Source organism: Microcaecilia unicolor, chromosome 10 (genome assembly GCF_901765095.1).
Source record: "Microcaecilia unicolor chromosome 10, aMicUni1.1, whole genome shotgun sequence".
NCBI lineage: Eukaryota > Metazoa > Chordata > Amphibia > Gymnophiona > Siphonopidae > Microcaecilia > Microcaecilia unicolor.
Window position 1 is genome coordinate 121114531 of NC_044040.1, and position 24804 is coordinate 121139334.

The 24804-nt window shown below is 45.1% G+C and overlaps 1 long non-coding RNA gene across 1 annotated transcript; it reads right to left on the minus strand.

The window, feature by feature from the left end:
• Positions 1 to 2778: 2778 nt before the first annotated feature.
• On the minus strand, positions 2779 to 23519 carry LOC115479325. Its single transcript, XR_003943652.1, has 4 exons — positions 23509 to 23519; positions 17542 to 17547; positions 5770 to 5776; positions 2779 to 2914 (listed from the first exon to the last, which is right to left on the minus strand). It is a non-coding gene; the product is annotated as an uncharacterized LOC115479325 (long non-coding RNA).
• Positions 23520 to 24804: the final 1285 nt, after the last annotated feature.

The following is a 24804-nucleotide window of genomic DNA, read 5'->3' on the forward strand; positions in this document are numbered from 1 at the left end:
AAATTACAAGAGGACCTTACGAGACTGGGAGACTGGGCGGCTAAATGGCAGATGATGTTTAATGTGAGCAAGTGCAAGGTGATGCATGTGGGAAAAAAGAACCCGAATTATAGCTAAGTCAAGCAAGGTTCCACGTTAGGAGTTACGGACCAAGAAAGGGATCTGGGTGTCGTCGTCGATAACACACTGAAACCTTCTGCTCAGTGTGCTGCTGCGGCTAAGAAAGCGAATAGAATGTTGGGTATTATCAGGAAAGGTATGGAAAACAGGTGTGAGGATGTTATAATGCCGTTGTATCGCTCCATGGTGTGACCGCACCTTGAGTATTGTGTTCAATTCTGGTCGCCGCATCTCAAGAAAGATATAGTAGAATTGGAAAAGGTGCAGCAAAGGGCGACTAAAATGATAGCGGGGATGGGACGACTTCCCTATGAAGAAAGACTAAGGAGGCTAGGGCTATACAGCTTGGAGAAGAGACGGCTAAGGGGAGACATGATAGAGGTATATAAAATAATGAGTGGAGTGGAACAGGTGGATGTGAAGCATCTGTTCACGCTTTCCAAAAATACTAGGACTAGGGGGCATGCGATGAAACTACAGTGTAGTAAATTTAAAACAAATCGGAGAAAATGTTTCTTCACCCAACGTGTAATTAAACTCTGGAATTCGTTGCCGGAGAAAGTGGTGAAGGCGGTTAGCTTAGCAGAGTTTAAAAAGGGGTTGGACGGTTTCCTAAAGGACAAGTCCATAAACTGCTACTAAACGGACTTGGAAAACTCCAAAATTCCAGGAATAACATGTATAGAATGTTTGTACGTTTGGGAAGCTTGCCAGGTGCCCTTGGCCTGGATTGGCCGCTGTCGTGGACAGGATGCTGGGCTCGATGGACCCTTGGTCTTATCCCAGTATGGCATTACTTATGTACTTATGTACTTATCTGGCCTGTTTCTCCAATATAGCATCTTTCGTTACATTTCTTACACTGAATGATATATGCCACATTGGAAGATGAGCATGTAAAATAGTCCTTTATGTTGAATATTTTTCCTTTGTGAATGACAGGTTAACTGCATAAATAGGACAGCATAAAAGTCAGTCTTATCTTTATGAGGTAACCCATAAGTGCCAAATATCATACTTAACTGGCTATGCATTAGCCAGCTCCCCAAACCCAAAAATTCAATGCTGGTGCCCAGACATGGCCTAGCATTGAATTTCCAGGTTCAACACCCATGGCGGTCAGCAAAACACTGATCACCGTTGGCTGAATATTGGACGCACAGTTCTCACACATGCATGAAAATGAGGCATGCATGTGGTGCCAGCATTGGTGGCTCAGGAACACTGCCACTGACTACTGAGCTTGGCAGGAGGGGGTTCTGAGAACCTTCAGAGGAGGTCTTAAGCTGGTGGGACATGGGGATCCCTGCCAGCTCAGACATTTACAGTAATTTTAGGCTGGGTTAGGGGAGGCTGGATGCGGAAGTGGAGGGAAGCATAGAGGATATTTCATGCCCACCCATTTTGCCAGTAGTCCCTTCAAAATGTAACATCTGGCTGTGCTAATGATATGGATAAAGGTAAGCTGGCTGATGTTGTTTATATTTTCAGAAAGTATTTGACAATGTACCTCATGAACAACTCTTGAGGAAATTAAAAAGTCATGGGATAGGAGGCAGTGTCCTACTGTGGATTAAGAAATGCTAAAAAATAGAAAACAGAGACTAGGGTTGTTTTTTTTTTTTTAATATTTTTATTGGAGAATGGCACACATAATAACAAACAGTACTAACGTATTCACCAATTCTCAAACCATATTACACACAATACTGCCAAAAAGACAATCCAACTTATTTTCAAAGGAGATCGCCGGCCATCTTCCGACACAAATCGGGAGATGGCCGGCCATCTCCTGAACCGGCCAAATCAGTATAATCGAAAGCCGATTTTGGCCAGCTCCAACTGCTTAACATTGCAGAGCCGGCCAACATTCCTGGGGGCGTGTCGGAAGGGTAGCAAAGGCAGGACAAGGGCGTGCTTAAGAAATGGGCGCCCTCGGCCGATAATGGAAAAAAGAAGGGCATCCCTGGCGAGAATTTGGTCCACTTTATTTGGTCCCTTTTTTTCAGGTCCAAGTCCCCAAAAAGTGCCCAAACTGACCAGATGACTACCGGAGGGAATCGGAGATCACCTCCCCTGACTCCCCCCAGTGGTCACTAACCTCCTCCCACCCTCAAAAAAACAACTTTAAAAGCTTTTTTTTCCAGCTTCTATGCCAGTCTCAAATGTCACACTCAGGTCCATCGCAGCAGTATGCAGGTCCCTGGAGCAGTTTTAGTGGGTGCAGTGCACTTCAGGCAGGCGGACACAGGCCCATCCCCCCCTACCTGTTACACTTGTGGTGGTAAATGGGAGCCCTCCAACCCCCCCCCAACCCACTGTACCCACATGTAGGTGCCCCCCTTCACCCATAAGGGCTATGGTAATGGTGTAGAGTTGTGGGGATTGGGTTTTGGGGGGATTTGGGGGGCTCAGCACCCAAGGTAAGAGAGCTATGCACCTGGGAGCTTTTTTTTTTTTTTATTATTTTTAGAAGTGCCCCCTAGGGTGCCCGGTTGGTGTCCTGGCATGTGAGGGGGACCAGTGCACTACAAATGCTGGCCCCTCCCACGACCAAATGCCTTGGATTTGGCCGGGTTTGAGATCGCCGGCCTCAGTTTCCATTATCGGCAAAAACCGAGGCTAGCCATCTCAAACCCGGCCATCTCTGACATTTGGGCGGCCCCAACCGTATTATCGAAACGAAAGATGGTCGGCCATCTCATTTCGAAAATACGGTTGGCACCGCCCCTTCACAGCGCCGTCCTTGGAGATGGGCTCCCTTAGAGATGGACGTCCCCGATCGAAAATGCCCCTCAATAGTACAATACTGCAATAACATGAATAAACTCGCTTGTACATGCACCATTCATTTTTCTGCTATAACCCTCCCCCCTTTACCTTCCTCCCCCATCCCCCCTCACCCCTCTGTGCTCATTGGGGCGGCCGCTGCCTGCCCTTGTAAGTGATTTTATGCCAGTTTCCAGACATCTATATACTATGAAAGAGAACATCCCATGGGATGATGTGTGCGGTGGAGCTCCCATGTTGCCATCTCGATCATATTAATCTTCCACTCAGCCGATGACGGGGGTCTTTCCCAACCCAATGGTCAAGGATTGTCTTTCGTGCCAGCATCAATGCTACTAGTACAAATCTCTGATGGTGTTCCATCAGTCCCTGAGCATCCAGCGCCTTGCCTAACCCCAAGAGTAGGGTTGCATATGAACATTCACACTGAGTGCCCACTATTGTTTCAATTACATCCAAAACATCAGCTCAAAAAGGTTGCAATTTATTACACTCTAAGAAATGATGCACCGTTGTGCTCCTTCCCAGCACACATTTATCACATATATCTGTATCCCAAAGTGCTATAGTCTTCCCCCTGCTTTTTGAGATGTAAGTATCATACAGGATCCTGAATTGCGTCTCCTGTAAACTCGCATTTGGTGTGGCTTGAAAAGCTGAGCTAAAACAAGTTGACAAATCTTTCCCACTCAGTTTCTCCCAGGCTATCACTCCATTTTTTTCGCTAATTGCTCATTGGGGCTAAGTCCCCGACATTGCTTCCCCAGCCTATACCACACTGAAAGTTTGTTTGCTGTAGTCGGAAGCTGCATAAACATTTCATCTAGCTGAGTAAAATTCAGGTAACTGTCCCTCTGCCTCCCCAGAGATGTCGAGACATGTCAAATATGGAGGTATGAGAAGAGAAAATGGGCAGGCAGCCCCCACGTCTTCTGACAATTCCCAAAAGTTGGTTTCGCCCCTTCACCCACTTCCAAAAACTGTCCCACATATCTGCATCCTCCTCGACACCATAGCTCCCATATACTAAAACCCTGGCCTGCAGGGATATCAGGATTCTTTACTACTTCCAAGAAAGGCGAGGCTCCCACAGCACCTCCCTGTTTTGATCGCCACCAGTCCCATGCTCTCTGCAACGGTTTTAATAAGAGCGACATAGTGGACCCCTCACCCCGGATATGGAGTGCATTGAAGACAGTGTGCTGTGAGGCTTCGTGTTCCCATAGGCCTACTGGAGCATACCTTACATAAGTACATAAGTATTGCCATACTGGGAAAGACCAAAGATCCATCAAGCCCAACATCCTGTTTCCAACAGTGGCCAATCCAGGTCACAAATACCTGGCAAGATCCCAAAAAAGTACAAAAACATTCTATACTGCTTATCCCAGAAATAGTGGGTTTTCCCCAAGTCCATTTAATCATGGTCTATGGACTTTTTCTTTAGGTAGCCGTCCAAACCTTTTTTAAACTCCACTAAGCTAACCACCATTACCGCATTCTCTGGCAACGAATTCCAGAGTTTAATTACACGTTGAGTGAAGAAACATTTTCTCCGATTCGTTTTAAATTTACTACATTGTAGCTTCATCGCATGCCCCCTAGTCCTAGTATTTTTGGAAACCTTAAACAGATGCTTCACATCTACCCATTCCACTCCACTCATTATTTTATAGACCTCTATCATATCTCCCTTCAGCCACCTTTTTTCCAAGCTGAAGAGCCCTAGCTGCTTTAGCCTTTCCTCATAGGGAAGTCATCCCATCCCCTTTATCATTTTCGTTGCCCTTCTCTACACCTTTTCTAATTCCATTATATCTTTTTTGAGATATGGCGACCAGAATTCCCTCCTCTCAGTACCCTTCTCCACCACCTCCAATTCCAGGCTCCGCCCATTCTGCCTCGCCTCACCCTATGCTTGGAATAAACTTCCTGAGCCCATACGCCAAGCCCCCTCCCTACCCATCTTCAAATCCTTACTCAAAGCCCATCTCTTCAATGTTGCTTTCGGCACCTAACCTTTTACCTTTCAAGAAATCTAGACTGCCCCAGTTTGACGACCCCTACTTGTCTGACTGTACATTTGTCCTTTAGATTGTAAGCTCTTTGAGCAGGGACTGTCTTTCTATGTTAAATTGTACAGCGCTGCGTAACCCTAGTAGCGCTTTAGAAATGTTAAATAGTAGTAGTAGTAGTAGTAGAATTGAACACAATATTCGAGGTGCAGTCGCACCATGGTGCGATACAAAGGCATTATAACATCCTCATTTTTGTTTTCCATTCCTTTCCTAATAATACCTAACATTCTATTTGCTTTCTTAGCCGCAGCAGCACACTGAGCAGAAGGTTTCAAAGTATCATCAACGACGACACCTAGATCCCTTTCTTGGTCGGTGACTCCTAAGGTGGAACCTTGCATGACGTAGCTATAATTCGGGTTCCTCTTTCCACTTGCTCACATTAAACGTCATCTGCCATTTAAATGCCACTGTCTCCCAGGGGCGTAGATTGGGGGGGCCAGGGGGGCATTGCCCCCCCAAATGACTTAGTCATTTAGTCTTCTTACCCGAAGTCGCAGCGGCAAACTGGTGGGCGGCGGGGCGGGGCGCCAGTAGTAAAAGCAGCAAGCAGGCAGGCTCGACTGTCCTTCACTTCCCTGCCCTCTCTGTGTCCCGCCTTCCTCTGATGTCATTTCCTTTTGGGCGGGCGGGACGCTGAGAGGGCAGGGAAGCGAAGGACGGAGTTGAGGCGAGCCTGCCTGCTTGCTGTGACTAGAGAAGGAAGGAAGCCATTTGGAAAATCTCTGTTTTCACTCCCCCGCGCAGGCGTTGCCGTTCACTCAAAACACAGCAAGCAAACCTCTGAGCTGCTGCCTGCATCCACGTTGTCATTCTTTATTGTTGGTCCATCTTTAACAAGTCTAACACTGTTTTTTGTTGGGTAGGCAGTACCTTACAAGGTGGAGGAGAAAAATAATTGAATATCACTAAAACAGGTTCAGAATAGAAGTACTAGATTTCCTTCCTCTTGGAAATCTAGTACTTCTATTCTGAACCTGTTGGATTTCTCTAAATATACTAGAGAGTAAACTTTTGATGTATCAAATGCAAAAAATGGATATTAGAAAGTTTTTTGTGAAAGCAAGTGCTGAACTACCAGTTCTTGATTCCCATGAGCATTTTGCATCAACTCCAAAGCAAGCACTGGCTGCTTCCACATCAGTGCTACTGTAAATATAGAAAAGAAAAGAAAAGAAGCCTTTACCTTGCCCCCCCCTTCCCTGAGAGGGGGGCATATTGCAGAGGACAGGGAGGTACAGAGGTCTCAGGGCAGCCCAGCAACAGCATTGACACCTTTTAGTTAAAATGTTTAAAATGCTCCAGCACTGTTATAAAACTAAGAGCTCAGGTGCCCATAGGTGCTAGAGGTGGGTTTACATTTTACGAGTTTGTAACTGTGGGAGGATGTGCAGTGAAACCTGTTACAAGGCTTCTGATTGGCTGTCTGAGACCCCAGGGAGAGCTGGGAGCTTGAGGGGCATGTAAGGCAATCTTGAGGGGCAGTGTGGAAGGCAGCCAATAGGAGCCAGGATCTGCTAAAGGGCATGAATTTGGACCAATGAGGTGGCAGGAGGCAGTCTGATCCATAGATTGGCGCGAATTTCAAGCCAATCCAGGGGACAGTAGGAGTGGAGCAAAGAAAAGAAGAGCAGTCCAGATGCAACCTGGGAGAGAGAAAGGCAAGCCCAGACAAAGAGAGGAGGCTGAAAGCATGCTCTGAGAGAAGATTGGATCCAGGCAGGAGTGTGCAAGCTGAGACTGAGAAGGGTATGCTCAGACAAGAAGAGGCAGCTGCAGGCTGGAGGAGAAGAAGATCAAACCCAAGCAGGAGTGAGCTGCAGGCTGGAAGAGAAGGACCCACTGACGAGCCCCAGATGAAGAGAGAGAACTGGTGAGTCCTGAAAGGGGCCGGGCACTAAGGCAGACAGGAACAGAGGAGGAGGAGAAGGGGATCTGGAGCGAACTGGGGGCAAAAGAGGAGCTGTAGCAGTAGCCACAGAGGCCATTCTTCAGACAGAGAGAGAAGCAGAGGAGGAAGAGGGACCACACTGGGGAGCTGAGACGTGTTGGGAGCAGTGCAGAGCTGAATAGAGAGCAGTGTGGCAAGGTCCCTGCATCCCAGAGAAGTCCACCCAGCGCATCCCTCCGTGTGTGTGCTTGCCTGTTCAGAGAGAAGAAAGCCGGCCGTGTGACTGCCTGCCCTGTAAAGAAGAGGCCTCTCCGGAAAGGGAAGAAGCCCCACAAAGAGAGAGACAGAGAGACCCCCCCCCTGCACTGAGTGCCCAGACTCCAAAGGAACTTTTTTTAGAGTGTCTGCCAGCGTGAGTGTCTGCCTCAGGAGGATCCAGCACAGAAGCATGCTGGTTTGAGTGTCCACACCTAAGTGAGCCTGCTCTGGGGAAAGAGTTGCCCAGCCTAAGCCTCGAGCCCTGTGAGTGCCTGCAGTTGAGGGCCTGCCTTTAGGAGATTTAGTTTAGCAGTCCATCAGTGTGAGTAGAGGGTGGGTGTATAACAAAATAAAAGAAAAGGGGTCATGTTTTTGGAGGGCTAGATAGGAATTTCCCCTGCTTATCTTTTTATTTGAATTTAGTTAGCCCACAAGGTCCCTTGCCAAAGAAAATACTGATTGAGGTTAGCACACACACCGAGCACAGGGAGTCAGGATTTTCATTTTTTGAGTTTTTTGAGTCAGAGCAGTAGGTATCCTGGAGTTCCTGAGCCGGTGGGCTGACCTCACCAACCGAGGAGACGTGGATGTGGAGAAGACCAAGGTACCCAACGCAAGACAGCAGCGATGCTAGCGAAGATTTGATACACCAGTAACATTATTGTGTGCACACAAATTGAAAAAAAAAATATATATATATATATATCAGATCTGAGTACAATAATTGGGGTTGTGTACATGTTTGGGATGTTTTATGTTATTGCAGCAATGGGGTCAGGGTCTTGGTAACTGAAATTGTAGTTTTGAACATCTTATTGCCTTTGTAACCTATCACAAATTATTTAACACCTTGCACTATTTTTATTTAATACTAGCAAACTTTAACAATTGGTACCAACATTAAGGAACATAACCAATAAGTGTTTCTATTTATTTTATCATTTAATAAAATATTTAATATTTTTTTCTTGTCAAATCCCTTGGTTGCGTGGAGTTTATTTGGGAACCCTACTTGAAACTGTGACATTCCTATATATTTATTTCTTTAATTATTGTAATTACCCGCTCCATGACTAGGGGGTTTACACTACTCTCCTTAGATGCACCGAGTACAAGTACAGTTGATATAAGAAGCCCAGCTGCTGCTTCAGACCTTGGAGAAAAATGTAATGGACCAAATCAACCACATCTGCATGATTTTCCGAAAAGAATGTTTGGGAAGTATAACGTTCGTTTTCATTTTTCCATTATGCAAAATTCCCCTGGGTTGAATACTCCATTGAGCAAGATGCTGCATTCTGCTTTCCCTGTCGACATTTCCAGTCAGAAACAGCCTATGCTGAGGACTCATTCATCAAAACAGGTGTGCGAGATTGGAAGAAAATTTCAGAAAAACTGACAAAACATTCATCTTCTCAGATACATGTGAAAAGCATGGAGATGTGGCAGTGCTTCAAACAGAATGAAAAAGCTGGATCAGTAGCAGCAAAGCTTTCTGAGAGTCATAAGAATACAGTCCAGAGAAACAGGGATTACCTCTGCAAGGTATGTAATATTATTAAATTACTTTCAAAACTCGGGTTACCTTTCCAAAGCCATGAAGAAGGAAGAGATTCCAATTTTAGAGGAATTTTTCGTGAATTCTGTCATTTTTTTTCAAACTATGATACAAGTTTCCAAAAAATGCAGGACTGTTATTTTAGTTACACAAGCCCAGAATTCCAAAATGAAATTGTACAGATTTAGTTTGCAAACAAGTTGTAGAGGCAGTGAATGAAACAGGCTTCTTTGCGATAATGGCAGATGAGGCCAGGTCTTTTAAGACAGAACAGCTTTCTGTTTGTATCAGATATGCAGAGAAACTTGAGATTAAAGTTTCTATGCTTTATTAATTGCTCATCTTCTCGAAATGCAGATGGAATTTATACTGCCATCAAGAGAGGTTTGGAAACAAGTGGAATGCAAAATATTCCAATTGTTGCCCAGTCTTATGATGGTGCTTGTGTTATGTCAGGACATGTGACCAGAGTACAGCAGCGAATGAAAGAAGACCACCAGTTTGCAGTATACATTCATTGCATGGCACATAAACTCAACTTAGTGCTTGTAGAATGCTGCAGAGTAAATCGTAGTATTGTTGGATTTCTAACTGTACTTGATAAACTTTACTCTGTCTTTGCTGAGCCGACCAATCATCAAAAGTTTATTGACATGCAGAAAGTTGCTATGCTCACATTAGCCCTCTCCTCAAGTTACTTCACTGGCTCCCTATCCGTTTCCGCATTCAATTCAAACTTCTCTTAGTGACCTATAAGTGCATTCACTCTACCGCTCCCCAGTACCTCTCCACTCTTGTCTCTTCCCACGCCCCCTCTCGAGTATTCTGTTCTGTGGATAAATCTCTCTTGTCTCTCCCCTTCTCCTCTACTGCTAATTCCAGACTCCGTTCCTTTTATCTCGCTGCACCTCACGCCTGGAATAGACTTCCTGAGCTTGTACATCTAGCCCCGTCTTTGGCCGTTTTCAAATCCAGGCTAAAAGCCCACCTCTTTAACGCTGCTTTTGACTCCTAACCACTCCTCACTTGCCCTGTACCCTTTTATCCCCACCTCTTTAATTCCCTTACCTCTTAGTTGTTGTTCTGTCTGTTTGTCTGTCCTATTTAGATTGTGAGCTCTTTGAGCAGGGACTGTCTTTTCATGTATGGTGTACAGCGCTGTGTATGCCTTGTAGCGCTATAGAAGTGATAAGTAGTAGTAGTAGTAGAAAGAGATTGTGCAACCAAGTGAAACATGCTGGGCACATAAGTGGAGAAGAGTTTTTGCAGTTAAAACACAATATGCTGCCATCATGAATTGTCTAAACGATCTGACAGAAAAAGGTGAAAAGTGGTCTGTGGAAGCAAGTGGCCTTTATCATCACATGACTACAGTATCATTCACTGCATGTTTGATTATCTTTGAAGACATAATGAAGATTATCCATGTTGCCCATAAAGGACTTCAGAGCACTGATATTACACTTGGAAAAGCTTCTTCTCTCACAGAAAAACTGAAAACACACTTTGAGAAATGCAGACAAGCTGATGACTGGAATGATTTATGGAAAAAAAATCATGGCATTCTGTCAAAGTCACAACATTGCAGTATCAGATGAGGATTCTACAAAAAGAAAAAGAGCTTGTAAAACCTCAGTAGCTCTTACCAATTTCTTTGTTACAACAACTCTGGGTCAAAGAGAACACAAAGAGCAGACACTAAGTAAAGATGAAACACAAACTACATCAACCACAGAAAGAAATAGGTGGCGTGAGCAGTTGTACTTCCCTGTTTTAGATGCCACAGTTTCTGAATTAGACAGACGATTCTCAAAATAATCAGTGAAAATTGCTGAAGCCTGTGACTCTGTTTTAAGGTGTGACAAAACTGGCATCCATCCACTTTTACAGAAATATGGAGATCTTCTAAAAATAAATCCTCATCTTGTGGCTGCAGAAATGAATATTCTTAACAATTCTCAAACTCCAGTCACCTTTGAAAGACTTCAAGAAGTGACTCCAATAATATATCCAAACTACTACAAACTCATTCGGTTAGCGATAACATTCCCTGTTGGATCAGCTACATCAGAACGAAGTTTTTCAGCAATGAGATGGATTGGAAACTGGATGCGTTCAACTATGAGAGAAGATAGATTTTCAGCTTTGGCTCTTCTTCACATTGAAGCGGACTTAACAGCAAAGCTAAATCCAGAGAAGATTGTGGATGTTTATGCCAACAGGAAAGAAAGACGACTGCGTTTACATTAAGTTAAATTTGCTTTTTTCACTATATATTCGTTGTTATGATTGTTACACAAAAAAAATGGCCTCTATTGCATGCTGTATGAACTCTTTGGGCTATGTTTAGCTTCAGTTTCAGAGGTATGATTTTACATTTTTGAATCTGTACAGCTCTTAAGATGGTCATGATAGTTCTACAAATAGTGAAGACCAGTTTTAGGATGACTTTTGATAAGGGCAAATGTGCAAAGGAAACCTTCCATAATAACAGAAAACTTACATAGTAACATAGTAGATGACAGCAGAAAAAGACCTGCACGGTCCATCCAGTCTGCCCAACAAGATAAACTCACATGTGCTATTTTTTGTGTATACCTTACCTTGATTTGTACCTGTCTTTTTCAGGGCACAGACCGTATAAGTCTGCCCAGCACTATCCCCCGCCCCCCAACCACCCGCCCTGCCTCCCACCACCGGCTCTGGCACAGACAATATAAGTCTGCCCAGCACTATCCCCGCCTCCCAACCACCAGCCCCGCCTCCAACCACCAGCTCTGGCACAGACCGTATAAGTCTGCCCAGCACTATCCCCACTTCCCAACCACCAGCCCTGCCTCCCACCACCGGCTAAGCTTCTGAGGATCCCTTCCTTCTGAGCAGGATTCCCTTATGTTTATCCCACGCATGTTTGAATTCTGTTACCGTTTTCCTCTTCACCACCTCCCGCGGGAGGGCATTCCAAGCATCCATCACTCTCTCCGTGAAAAAATACTTCCTGACATTTTTCTTGAGTCTGCCCCCCTTCAATCTCATTTCACGTCCTTTAGTTCTACCGCCTTCCCATCTCCAGAAAAGGTTTGTTTGCAGATTAATACCTTTCAAATATTTGAACGTCTGTATCATATCACCCCTGTTTCTCCTTTCCTCCAGGATATACATGTTCAGGTCAACAAGTCTCTCCTCATACGTCTTGCAATGCAAATCCAATACCATTCTTGTAGCTTTTCTTTGCACCGCTTCCATTTTTTTAACATCCTTCACAAGATACGGCCTCCAAAATTGAACACAATATTCCAAGTGGGGCCTCACCAACGTCTTATACAGGGGTATTAAAACCTCTTTTCTTCTGCTGGTCACACCTCTCTCTATACAGCCTAGCAATCTTCTAGCTACGGCCACCGCCTTGTCACACTGTTTCATCGCCTTCAGGTCCTCAGATACTATCACCCCAAGATCCCTCTCCCCGTCCGTACCTATCAGACTCTCACCGCCTAACACATACGTCTCCCGTGGATTTCTACTCCCTAAGTGCATCACTTTGCATTTCTTCGCATTGAATTTTAATTGCCAAACGTTAGACCATTCTTCTAGCTTCTGCAGATCTTTTTTCATGATTTCCACTCCCTCCGGGGTGTCCATTCTGTTGCAAATCTTGGTGTCATCCGCAAAAAGGCAAACTTTACCTTGTAAGCCTTCGGCAATGTCACTCACAAAAATATTGAATAGAATCGGCCCCAGCACTGATCTCTGAGGCACTCCACTACTCACCTTTCCCTCCTCCGAGCGAACTCCATTTACCACCACCCTCTGGCGTCTGCCCGTCAACCAGTTCCTAATCCAGTTCACCACTTTGGGTCATATCTTCAGCCCGTCTAGTTTATTCAAGAGCCTTCTGTGGGGAACCGTGTGAAAAGCTTTCTTGAAATCTAAGTAGATTTCGTCCATAGCACGTCCTTGATTTAATTCTCCGGTCACCCAGTCAAAGAATTCAATGAGATTCATTTGGCACGATTTCTCTTTGGTAAAGCCATGTTGTCTCGGTTCTTGCAACTTATTTGCTTCCAGGAAATTCACTATCCTTTCCTTCAGCATGGCTTCCAGTACTTTTCCAATAATTGAAGTGAGGCTTACTGGCCTGTAGTTTCCAGCTTCTTCCCTATCACCACTTTTGTGAAGAGGGACCAACTCCGCCGTTCTCCAGTCCCAAGGAACCTCTCCCGTCTCCAAGGATTTATTAAACAAATCTTTAAGAGGACCTGCCAGAACCTCTCTGTGCTCCCTCAGTATCCTGGGGTGGATCCCATCCGGTCCCACTGCTTTGTCCACCTTTAGATTTTGAAGTTGTTCATACACACTCTCTTCCATGAACGGTGCTATATCCACTCCATTCTCACATGTACTTTTGCCAGTCAATTGCGGTCCTGCTCCAGGATTTTCTTCTGTGAAAACAGAACAAAAGTATCTATTTAGCAAATTTGCTTTTTCTTCATCATTATCTATATAGCGGTTCTCAGCATCTTTCAGTCTCACAATTCCCTTTTTAGTCTTCCTCCTTTCACTAATATACCTGAAGAAATTTTTGTCACCCCTCCTTACATTTCTAGCCATTTGTTCTTCCGCTTGCACTTTCGTCAGACGTATCTCTGTCTTGGCTTCTTTCAGTTTTATCCGGTATTCCTCCCCGTGCTCCTCTTCTTGAGTCTTTCTGTATTTCAGGAATGCCAACTCTTTAGCCTTTATTTTCTCAGCCACTTGTTTGGAGAACCATATCGGTTTCCTTTTTCTCTTGCTTTTATTTACTCTCTTTACATAAAGGTTTGTGGCCCTATTTATAGCTTCTTTCAGCTTGGACCACTGTCCTTCAACTTCTCGTTCATCCTCCCATCCCATCAGCTCCTTCCTCAGGTATTCCCCCATTTTACTAAAGTCAGCATGCTTGAAATCCAGGACTTTGATTTTTGAGTGGCCGCCTTCCACTTCAGCCGTCATATCAAACCAAACCGTATGATGGTCACTGCCACCCAGGTGGGCACCCACTTGGACATTTGACACACTATCCCCATTTGTGAGCACCAGATCCAGCGTCACTCCCTCCTCATGGGTTCCATCACCATTTGTCTGAGCACAGCACTTTGAAAAGCATCCACGATCTCTCTACTTCTTTCCGATTCCGCAGACGGAACTTTCCAATCTACATCCGGCAGATTGAAATCTCCCTGCAACAGCACTTCTCAATAGCTTGAGCCTTGAGAAGGAAATAGCTAAGAGTAGATTAGAAGAAGAAGATCTGACACAATGAAAAGAATAGAGAAGAGCATCGGCAATACATCGGAGACTGAGATAATCACCAAGCAGTGCACTCTGATCTATGAGTGAGGTTCATTCCTGTAACTCATGGAACTAACTACCCATCTGAAGACATTACTCTGGAAGGTAAGAAACTATTTACTGTCAATTGTCAGCCATTTTGCCTCCTCAATACTGCATTTCTACATATAGAGCCTATGCATTTCTAAGGTCAACACAGGCATGGTATGGGAAAGGGGGTGGGGAAATACTACTGGAGAGGAAGAGGGAGTGCTGGGTAAGGAGGAAAGAAGGAAGGGAGGGAGAAAGAACTGGGTTTTTTTTAGGAATAACCCTAATGAATATGTATGAACTATAAATGTATGCAAATGAATATGCTAATGTGACCCACCCATCCTTTGCCCCCCCCAAAATGAAAAAGTCAAACTACGCCCATGCAGTCTCGTAAGGTCCTCTTGTAATTTTTCACAATCCTCTCGCGATTTAACCACTTTGAATAACTTTATGTCATCAGCAAATTTAATGACCTCACTAGTTACTCCCATCTCTAGGTCATTTATAAATATGTTAAAAAGCAGCGGTCCCAGCACAGAGCCCTGGGGAACCCCACTAACTACCCTTCTCCATTGAGAATACTGACCATTTAACCCTACTCTCTGTTTTCTATCTTTTAACCAGTTTTTAATCCACAATAGAACACTACCTCCTATCCCATGACTCTCCAATTTCCTCTTGAGTCTTTCATGAGGTACTTTGTCAAACGTCTTCTGAAAATCCAGATACACAATATCAACTGGCTCACCTTTATCCAAATGTTTGTTCACCCCTTCAAAGAAATGTAGTAGATTGGTGAGGCAAGATTTCCCTTCACTAAATCCATGTTGACTTTGTTTCATTAATCCATGCTTTTGAATATGCTCTGTAATTTTGTTCTTAATAATAGTCTCTACCATTTTGCCCGGCACCAACGTCAGAGTCACCGGTCTATAATTTCCCGGATCTCCTCTAGAATCTTTTCTAAAAATCGGCGTTACATTGGCCACCCTCCAATCTTCCAGTACCACGCTTGATTTTAGGGCTAAATTACATATTACTAACAATAACTCCGCAAGTTCATTTTTCAGTTCTATCAGTACTCTGGGATGAATACCATCCGGTCCAGGAGATTTGCTACCTTTACTTTGTAGAACTGCTCCATTACATCCTCCAGGTTTACAGAGATTTCATTAAGTTTTTCCGACTCGTCAGCTTCGAATACCATTTCTGGCACCGGTATCCCACCGAAATCTTCCTCGGTGAAGACTGAAGCAAAGAATTCATTTAATCTCTCCGGTACGGCTTTGTCTTCCCTTATCGTCCCTTTTACTCCTCGATCATCTAGTGGTCCAACCGATTCTTTTGCTGGCTTCCTGCTTTTAATATACCTAAAAAAAGGAGAGATCACGTGACACGATGAGCTGATCAGCTGCGTTTAGCTGAAGCTTGGGAGCCCTCACCCCAGAATCGTGATTAAACTGCAAATCTGGCGATTGTTATTTACCGATTTGACCCCGCAGCACTATATGGTCAAGTACGTTCATAAATCTGTAGTCGGGATGTCGTTGAGAACTGGGAAGAAAGAAAAAGAAAAGAGCAAACCTCTTACCCCGGATTCCAAGATGGCGGAGGAACCCCAGCAGATGGAACAAGTCTTTTCACCGTTGCAGTTAGAGCAATTAACCGCTACAGTAGCGAGGGCATGGCAGCCCAAGTGGGACGCTCTGGAACATAAGTTTGATCTTTTTCAGATGAAAGTGGATGGAATGGAGACCCACCCTGGAAACAAGGGCATCGGTGCTGGAAGACGACTCCCGGTGGTACTCTGCAGATATACATACAATCAAGCAACAACTACGGGACCATATGGAAAAGCTGGAAGACCTTGAGAATCACTCACGTAGGAACAACGTGCGGATCTTGGGCTTGTCGGAGAATATCCCCGACCAAAACCTAGTTGTTTGGCTCACAGATTGGCTCATGAAAGATCTGGCATTATCGGACTCACGTGGGCCATTGATCATTGAACGAGCGCACCGCGTGGGACGCAAGACAAGGCCAAACGAGGCCCCGCGTGATAGTAGCAAAACTGCTCAATTATCATCATAAAATGGAGGTGCTGCATGGTTTTAAGATCCGCAGAGGAGAGCTTAAGCATGACGGACGGCAAATATTGATGTTTCCTGATTATTCTGCTGGAGTACAAGAACAACGGAGGAGATTCCATATTCTATGCACCCTGCTGGTTCAAAAGTAAATTCGCTTTATCCTCCAATATCCAGCCTCCTTGAAAGTTTTGGTCAAAGGGCAGTGGAGCTCCTATAAATCCGTGGAAGAAGCAAAATCTGCGCTGCAGGGCCAAAATGTCATTGAAGAGGACTGAGAGCATTGTGGTAAATGTGGGGAATTTTATGGTTGTTAAACTGGATTGCAGTAAATGTTATAATTATTTGTTTGAAAGGGGTAGAGGCAGTGGTGTGCTGGTAAATTTTTAACAACAGGCTCTCTCCCCGGTCCACCTCTGCGCCCCCCCCCCAAATTGCAGAGCTGGCTATACCCAGGGAGAGAGCCGGGTGGAGGGGTCATGCATTACTCTCTCTGGGAAATTTTTTTTATTTTTAAATGCTTCCAGGTTCCAATCTAATTCAAATTTAATGTGGGATAAAATGCCATAAATAAATAAATAGAAACTCTGAACATTGAGAACCTGATTCCTATAACATGGTGTCTGTTTTAGAAGCCCATTACCAGGAGAAAAAAAATCTCTGCAGGGTTAAATGTCATAAATAACTAAATAAATAAATAGATAGATAGAAACTCTGAATGCTGAGCACCTGATCCTTATAATGACATCTGTTTTAATGGCCCTTTACCAGGAGAAAAAAGATCTCTGCACAAATATAATACACTAGTATTCTATAACACAGCATCCAATTTTCAGAATGCCCCTGACCCGCCCATGCCCCTCCCCTGGCCAAGCCCCCTTCTGAGTTGCATGCTATGGGATTTAAGTGTCCAGTATTATAGAACAGCATGCAGACAGATGCGCATGCAAATCTAATTAGTGCCAATTAACATCAGTAGTTGATTAACATCCAATTATTGATTAATGGCTCGTTAACTAAATGATTTGTGTGCGTATCTCAGGATCAGGCCCAAATTTAGGCAGCCTTTATAGAATCTGGGGGGAAATGTGCCATGCTGGGCCAGTTCATTAAGTCCAAAATTCTGTCTCCAACATCGGTCAATCTAGGACTCAGGTACCCAGCAGAACCCCAAATAATAGCGATTCAGAGCTTTTGGAAGTCCACCTGGCTAGTAATACTTTACCTAATTGTCTATTGCACCAGATGACCTGATCATATCTTATTTAAATACAATTTTTTATTTTTTTAATTTGCTGTGCTCAGTAACACTGTTGTGCCCGTTAAACCAAATGTTCTGGATACGGTACAAAGCCGCCAAACATCATAGCACTCGCCCTTCCTTCCTTCCAAAACTCGCATCTCAAGAGACTAACTCAAAGTGCTGCAATCGAAAATATTCACTGAAGGTTTACTTATCTTAACTGATCTTAATTGGGGAGATGCGCGGACTGTGATGCCTCCAGATCACCCATGATTTAGTGAATCGTGGTTAAAACCTAAAACTCCATCGTAATCTCCGACGTGGAGCCACGTTTCACTTTGTAACGCTTTTTCAAGAGAATTTATCGTCAATCTGTTAAATAAAACAGAGGAGATCTCTAGGCTCGCTACTCCCTAGGGATGGAGTTTTAGGTTTTAACCACGATGCACTAAATCACGGGTGATCTGGAGGCATCACAGTCTGCGCATCTCGCCAATTAAGATCAGCTAAGATAAGTAAACCTTCAGTGAATATTTTTGATTGCAACACATTGAGTTAGTCTCTTGAGGTGCGAGTTTTGGAAGGAATGAAGAGTGAGTGCTAGGATGTTTGGCGGCTGTGTACCCTATCCAGAACATTTGGTTTAATGGGCACAACAGTGTTACTGAGCACAGCAAATTAAAAAAATAAAAAATTGTATTTAAATAAGATATGATCAGGTCATCTGGTGCAATAGACAATTAGATAATTACCAGCACCAGTTCTACTTTTTGGTACCCTTACAGAATTATATAGTAACTAGTAAAAAAAGGCCCATTGCTGTAGGCAAGGAAACGGGCCTTAGGCAGGCAATTCCCCCCCCCCCCCCCCGTGCTACGGCCCCCTCGAACCCCCCCTTCCGCGAACCTGTCGTTCCCCCCCCCCGTGCGAGCGAAAACTGCCGCCACCGCCGCCGTGTTGTTCTTCCCTTCCCGTAGGTTCTTCAATCATCTTGTCTGGAAGTTCCTCTGCGTGCGTCTGACGTCAGACGCTGACATCAGACGCACGGAGTTAAACTTTCTGAGAAGATGATTGAGGAACCCACCCGAAGGTAGTGCACAACAGCAGCGGGAGGGGGGTGCGGTTTTCAGCGCTCCGGGGGGGGGTCGACAGGTTCGCAGGAGGGGTGGGTTTCGAGGGGGCCGTAGCGCGGGGGGGTGACAGCTGATTCCGATTGCCTTGGAATCAGCTGTGTTGACGTCAGTGACGTCCGTGCGTGTCTGCCTCGCAGACCACTTGCAGCCAGGGAGCCACGGTCCCAAGCATAGAACGTTGGAGGTGAGAATTATTATATAGGATGCTAGGGTGTCCCTATAACCAGCCCCTCTAAATGACACACTCAATATGATTGATAACAAATTACTACTCTATCTATGAAAAGTTATTCCATTACTATACTTCCTCTGACCTCTGTGTACATCTGTATGCTGCCAAAACATGTTTGAAAATATAAGAGAGATTGAATTAAAATGCTACCAACAATAAAGAATGACAACCTAGATGCAGCAGCTCATAAGTTTGCTTGATTTTGTTTTCAGTTTAATGGCGCAGGAAGGGGAAACAGACTAACTTAAATAGCTTCAACTTTTTTTTTTTTTACTTCATGCTGTCCTCATTCAAACCCAGCATCATCTCCCTCCTGCTGCTCCTCTGCCTACCTCTCTCTCAGCTTCCATTCCCTCTGGCCATTGTTCAAACATTACTTGTTCCAGCAGCTGTAACACCAGACGCTGCCTGATCCACCCCCAGCCTGTCTCTGCCGAGTGAATGTACAGCCCCGCTGATGCAACTTGCTGTGGGTGGGATCTAGCAGAGAAAAGGCTCCGGGTTGGTCAGGCAGTGGTGAAGGGGGGATGATGATCCTAAGGGACGACATGACCAGGTATGCTGGGAGCCTATGGGAGGGTGGGGGCTTGGGGAGGACGGAGAGAGGAGGAGAAAAAAAAACAGATGCTTGTGTGCTTGCTGCGGCTGCCTAACAACCGGCTCACAAAAATCATTAAAATTTATCAAGGGGCTCGTGCGAGCCGGTGCGAGCCGGCTCTAGCACACCACTGGGTAGAGGTCTCTCTGCTAGTTAGGTGGTCTTTTGCCAACACCAGGCTTTGGCCTGGATAGATGGCTGGAGGGTTAACAGTGTGGGGGGGGGGGAGAGGAGGGTGGTGGGTACAGGGGTTTTCGATAGTAGGATATCTACAGAGTGCTCAGGGTTCTCTTGTTATGTGAGATTGGTGGTACAGTCTATTATAATGGTTGAACAGTGGACTGGAGTAGGGGGAAGGATTCTGGAGCTGAGGGAGCCTGCAATACATTGGAGGGGAGAGGGAGTAGTTATGATATACAGACCCACGAATATTACCAGATTTCTTACACTAGGGGGATGGCAACTAGGATAGTTTCTTGGAATGTGGGAGGTCTTAGCTCCCCGATCAAAAGATCTAAAATACTCACAGCCCTAAAACGACACAAAGCTGATATAGCATGTTTACAGGAAACACGCCTTACAGACTTAGAGCATGCTAAGTTACAAAAATTGTGGGTTAGTGAAGTATATGCGGCTTCGCCTCAGGGGCAAAAAGGGGGAGTGGCAGTTCTATTTAGGCGGGGACTCACATATAAGGCGACAGTACTAGAAAAAGGGGATAAAGGAGACTATATTCTATTGCGAGTGTGGCTGCATGGGATGAATTTACTATTGTTAGTTCTCTATGGGCATAATAATTATGACGCGACATATTTTCCATCTTTAGCTGGAAAATGCCTGCAAACCAGTGGGGGTGGGTTGATAGTAGCCGGAGATTTCAATGCTATGATAGACCCCCCGGACAGGACTGTTCTAACTTAGCGGATTCCCAGTATAGGGGGACCCGCGCCCGAGAGCTTCAACAATTTAACCGAACACGTGACTTGGTTGATCCCTGGAGGCTGACCCACCCGGGTGATAGAGACTACACCCACAGGTCATGGGCTCACGGTACATTTGCTAGATTGGATTACATACTGATGGCTCGCTCACTATTCCATCTCATAGACACAGCGACCATTGGTCCTGAAGAAATTGCAGACCACGCCTTAATATGGATAGATCGTGGTGTGGCCGCAGACACCGGGGGTGGAAGAGGGTGGAGATACCCTATGCACTTATACTCTGACCTGCAGCTGCGGAGGCATGTGCAGAAAAGCTGGGCACACTATATAGAGCACAATAGGGTACATGCTGATACTCAGCCGGAATTATTTTGGTCTGCCTCTAAGGCGGTCCTGTGAGGCGCTATTATAGCTTATTGTAGTATCAAACGCAAAAAGAGGGCGGTGGGCATTGTGTGACTGGAAAGACAATTGCAAAAAGCTAAAAGAGTGCACTTATCTCATCCCACTGCGGCAACCCTAGATAATTTAAAAGCTACCCAGGTGGCATTAAACAGCTTATTACATGAGAGGGAGACCAAATCTGCATAAATATAAATTGCAGAGGTTTGGTAATCGGGCGGGTAGAATGCTGGGACGCCTCATAAAAAATTGGGGAGGCCCACGGACGGTGACATCTTTAAAAGATTCCAGGGGTAATGTGACGACGGATAAACAGAAGATTGGACAGATATTTACTGACTATTTTACCTCCTTATACCAAGCTAGTACTCCCACTGCAGTGCATTCAGTACAGGAATACCTACATCAAGCTGGACTTCCCAAGATAACAGCAGAGCAGTTGGAAATTTTAAACAATCCAATAACTTTGCCTGAGTTGCTGTCGGTGGTTAAGGTGTTACGGTTGTGGTCGGCGCCAGGTCCCGATGGGCTATCGGGCGAATATTATAAAATACTACCAGGGGAGGCGCTGGCAGCATTACTAGAATACTATAGGGAGATCGTAGAGAAAGGATGTTTCCCACGTTATGCCAATACAGCGCTTATAACTTTGATACCTAAGCCCGGGAAACCCCTGGACAGGGCGGAGTCGTACCGACCAATTTCTCTGCTGAACGTTGATACCAAAATTTTGGCGAAGATGATGGCGGAACAACTAGCACAGTGTTTACTGTCATTGATAGGATCAGAGCAGGTGGGGTTTGTGCGGGGAAGACATTCAGTACAAAGTGTTAGGAAGGCTCTGCTAGCCCTGGCAGCTAGTCAACAAGCGGATATGCCCACCCTACTCCTGAGTCTGGATGCTGAAAAGGCTTTTGACCGGGTGGGGTGGGACTTCCTTTTCCAAACAATGGCTGCTATGGGCATAGTGGGGTGGTTTGCGCAGGCCACTAGGGCGCTTTATTGTCAACCCAGAGCAGGAGTAGTAATTAACGGTACTAGGGAATCAGAGTTTCCAATATGCCGAGGCACGCGGCAGGGCTGTCCGCTGTCCTCACTATTATTCCTCATATCATTGGAACCTCTGATGCAGGTGATCTCCTCAGCTCCAGATCTACGGGGGGTTACCTTGGCGGGGTCGATCTTAGAGCATTGGCCTATGCGGATGATCTTTTAGTAATAATCAGGGAGCCCAAAGAGACGCTGGGAAGGTTGCTGGCAGTAATTGAACAATATGGACAATACTCTGGGTTTTGTTTAAATCTGAATAAATCTATAGCCCTTCCGGCAATGCCGGAGGTACGAACTTCTTGGCCTGGTCAGTTCCCTTTACAGTGGGCATGCACATCACTGAAATACTTGGGAGTATCTATCCCAATGGACTTATCAATCCTATATGACCAAAATGTACAGAGATTACTACAAGATACTAAAACGCAGCTACAAGCCTGGAGGTCTCTTCCGCTTTCTCTTTTGGGGCGTTTTGCCCTCTTTAACATGGTAATAGTCCCCAGATGGACATATGTCTTTCAAGTCCTTCCCCTTTTTTTGAAGAGGGTGGATGAGTGGAAACTAAGCAAACTAGTGCAGGAGTTTCTGTGGAAGGGTAAAAGGCCAAGACTACCTATTTCTACATTGAGTGTTCCGGTGGAGTATGGGGGCCTGGGACTACTTAACATAAAATACATGACAGTTGCCTGTGGCATGCGCCACATTAATGACTAGTTCCGAGGAACCCAAGAGTTTACAAATACGGCATTAGAGCTACATCTTTATCCGGAAACACACTTCAGTAGCTATTTGCATTCCACGAGACCCTCTACACCACATTTATTGAACTGAACAGGAATCATGGGGTCAGCGAACGCTGTGTGGAAATGGATCTGCAAATTACACAGTTTTAAGGCTAAAGTCACCCCCTATCTACCGATATGTGGGAACCCAGCCTTCACACCAGGACTATTATATCCACCATTCCGCAGGTGGAAGCGGAGAGGACTCCAATACCTTTTGCAAGCAATCACACATGAGGGAAAGGCAAAAGGTTTTCCGGAGTTGCAGATGGAGTTCGCTTTGACCCTCAGATGAGTTTTATTACTCTCAATTAAAACATTACATTCACTCACTCCCGTAGGAGGACCTGGCAGAAGATGTCCAGGAGAAATTGGCCTCTGCATTTTCTTTGGAGGCACAGCAAAAGGTCCCACTTGTTTCACCACAGGCATATAAGAGACACAGCAGCTGAATTAGATTATGCCAAATTGCTGACCCAATGGCAGCGGGACATACCGATGGACCTTACCTTATCTCAATTTAAGTCTCATATACTTACCTTGCGTAAAAGTACAGCGATGGCATCACACTGGGAAACACAGTATAGAGTTGCGCTTCGCCTATATATCTCCCCTAGGAGAGCCTTCCATATAGGACTTTCGCCTTGGGGAGAGTGCCCAAAATGCAGAGACCCTGGTGCTACGCTGGGGCACATGTTGTGGGCCTGTACGAGGATAGTTCGATTTTGGAAGACACTAACACAATATGTCTCTAGTCTCTGGGGAACCAGGTGGAGATATGATTCAAAGCTGTTGCTGGGTTGCCCAGTGATTGCTCGACCTACACCGCCTAGACTCACTACCTTTGTGCAAAAGACTATTGTGGTGGCTAAACAAGTGATTTTATCAATGTGGTTGTCCCAGCAGTGCCCAACGGTGGCCCAGTGGCGAGCACGTATGATTGTGCTCCTCAGGACTGAACGGATCGGCATAGTGGACTTTAAATGCAAGCCTGGATTGTGCTTTTTGAATACTTGGAATCCCCTTTTGAACACACTGACCCCAGCGCCAAAAGCAGACTGTTGAATTTCTAAAAGTACTCTGTAGATAGATAGAAGAGAAGTGGGGAGGGAGGGATGAGTGGGGGAATAGAGGGTTAATGTGGGAGGGGGGAAGAGAGGATGGGGAGGGGGATGGGAGGAGGGGAGAAATTGTAAAAACTGTATGGTGACATTAGCTAACATTATGACCTATTGGTATGTGTTAAGAGTTGCACTTTTGTACAATTTGTGTTGCCGTCAATAAAAATGATTTAAACATACCTAAAAAAAGTTTACCAAGTGTTTTGGCCTCCAACGTAATTTTTTTTTTTTCGAAGTCCCTCTTAGCCTTCTTTATCAGCTCTGTGCATTTAACTTGACATTCCTTATGCTGTTTCTTATTATTTTCAGTCGGTTCCTTCTTTCATTTTCTGAAGGATTTTCTTTTAGTTCTAATAGCTTCCTTCACCTCACTTTTTAAACATGCCAGCTGTTGTTTGGTCTTCCGTCCTAAATTTTTAATATGCGGAATATATTTGGCCTGGGCTTCCAGGATGGTGTTTTAGAAGAGCATCCACTCCTGATGTAAATTTTTGATCCTCGCAGCCGCTCCTCTAAGTTTTTTTTTTCACCGTTCTCATTTTATCATAGTCTCCTTTTTTAAAGTTAAACGCTAATGTATTTGATTTCCTATGTATACTTACTTCAAAGCTAATATCAAATTCGATCATATTATGATCACCGTTATCAAGCGGCCCCAGCACCATTACCTCCTGCACCAGATCATGCGCTCCACTAAGGACTAGGTCTAGAATTTTTCCTTCTCTCGTCGGCTCCTGTACCAGCTGCTCCATAAAGTAATCCTTGATTTAATCAAGGAATTTTACTTCCCTAGCATGCCCCAATGTTACATTTACCCAGTCAATATCGGGGTCATTGAAATCACCCATTATTATTGTGTTGCCCAGCAGTGGCGTAGCAAGGGCGGGGTGGTGGGGGCGGTCCGCCCCGGGTGTCATCGGGTGAGGGGGTGCTCCGCTCCCGCTGCTCCGCCTTTAAATTTTTTTTTTCGAAGCGCCGGAAAGTGGCAGGCAGCGCGCCTCGCGTCTGCCCTGCTAGTAAAGAAGATCTTGCTGACGTCGTCGTCCTTCCCACACTGAGTCCCGCCCGCCCTCGCGGTAATAGGAAGTTGCCTCAGAGGGGGGCAGGACTCAATGTGGGAAGGGCGACGACATCAGCGAGATCTTCTTTACTA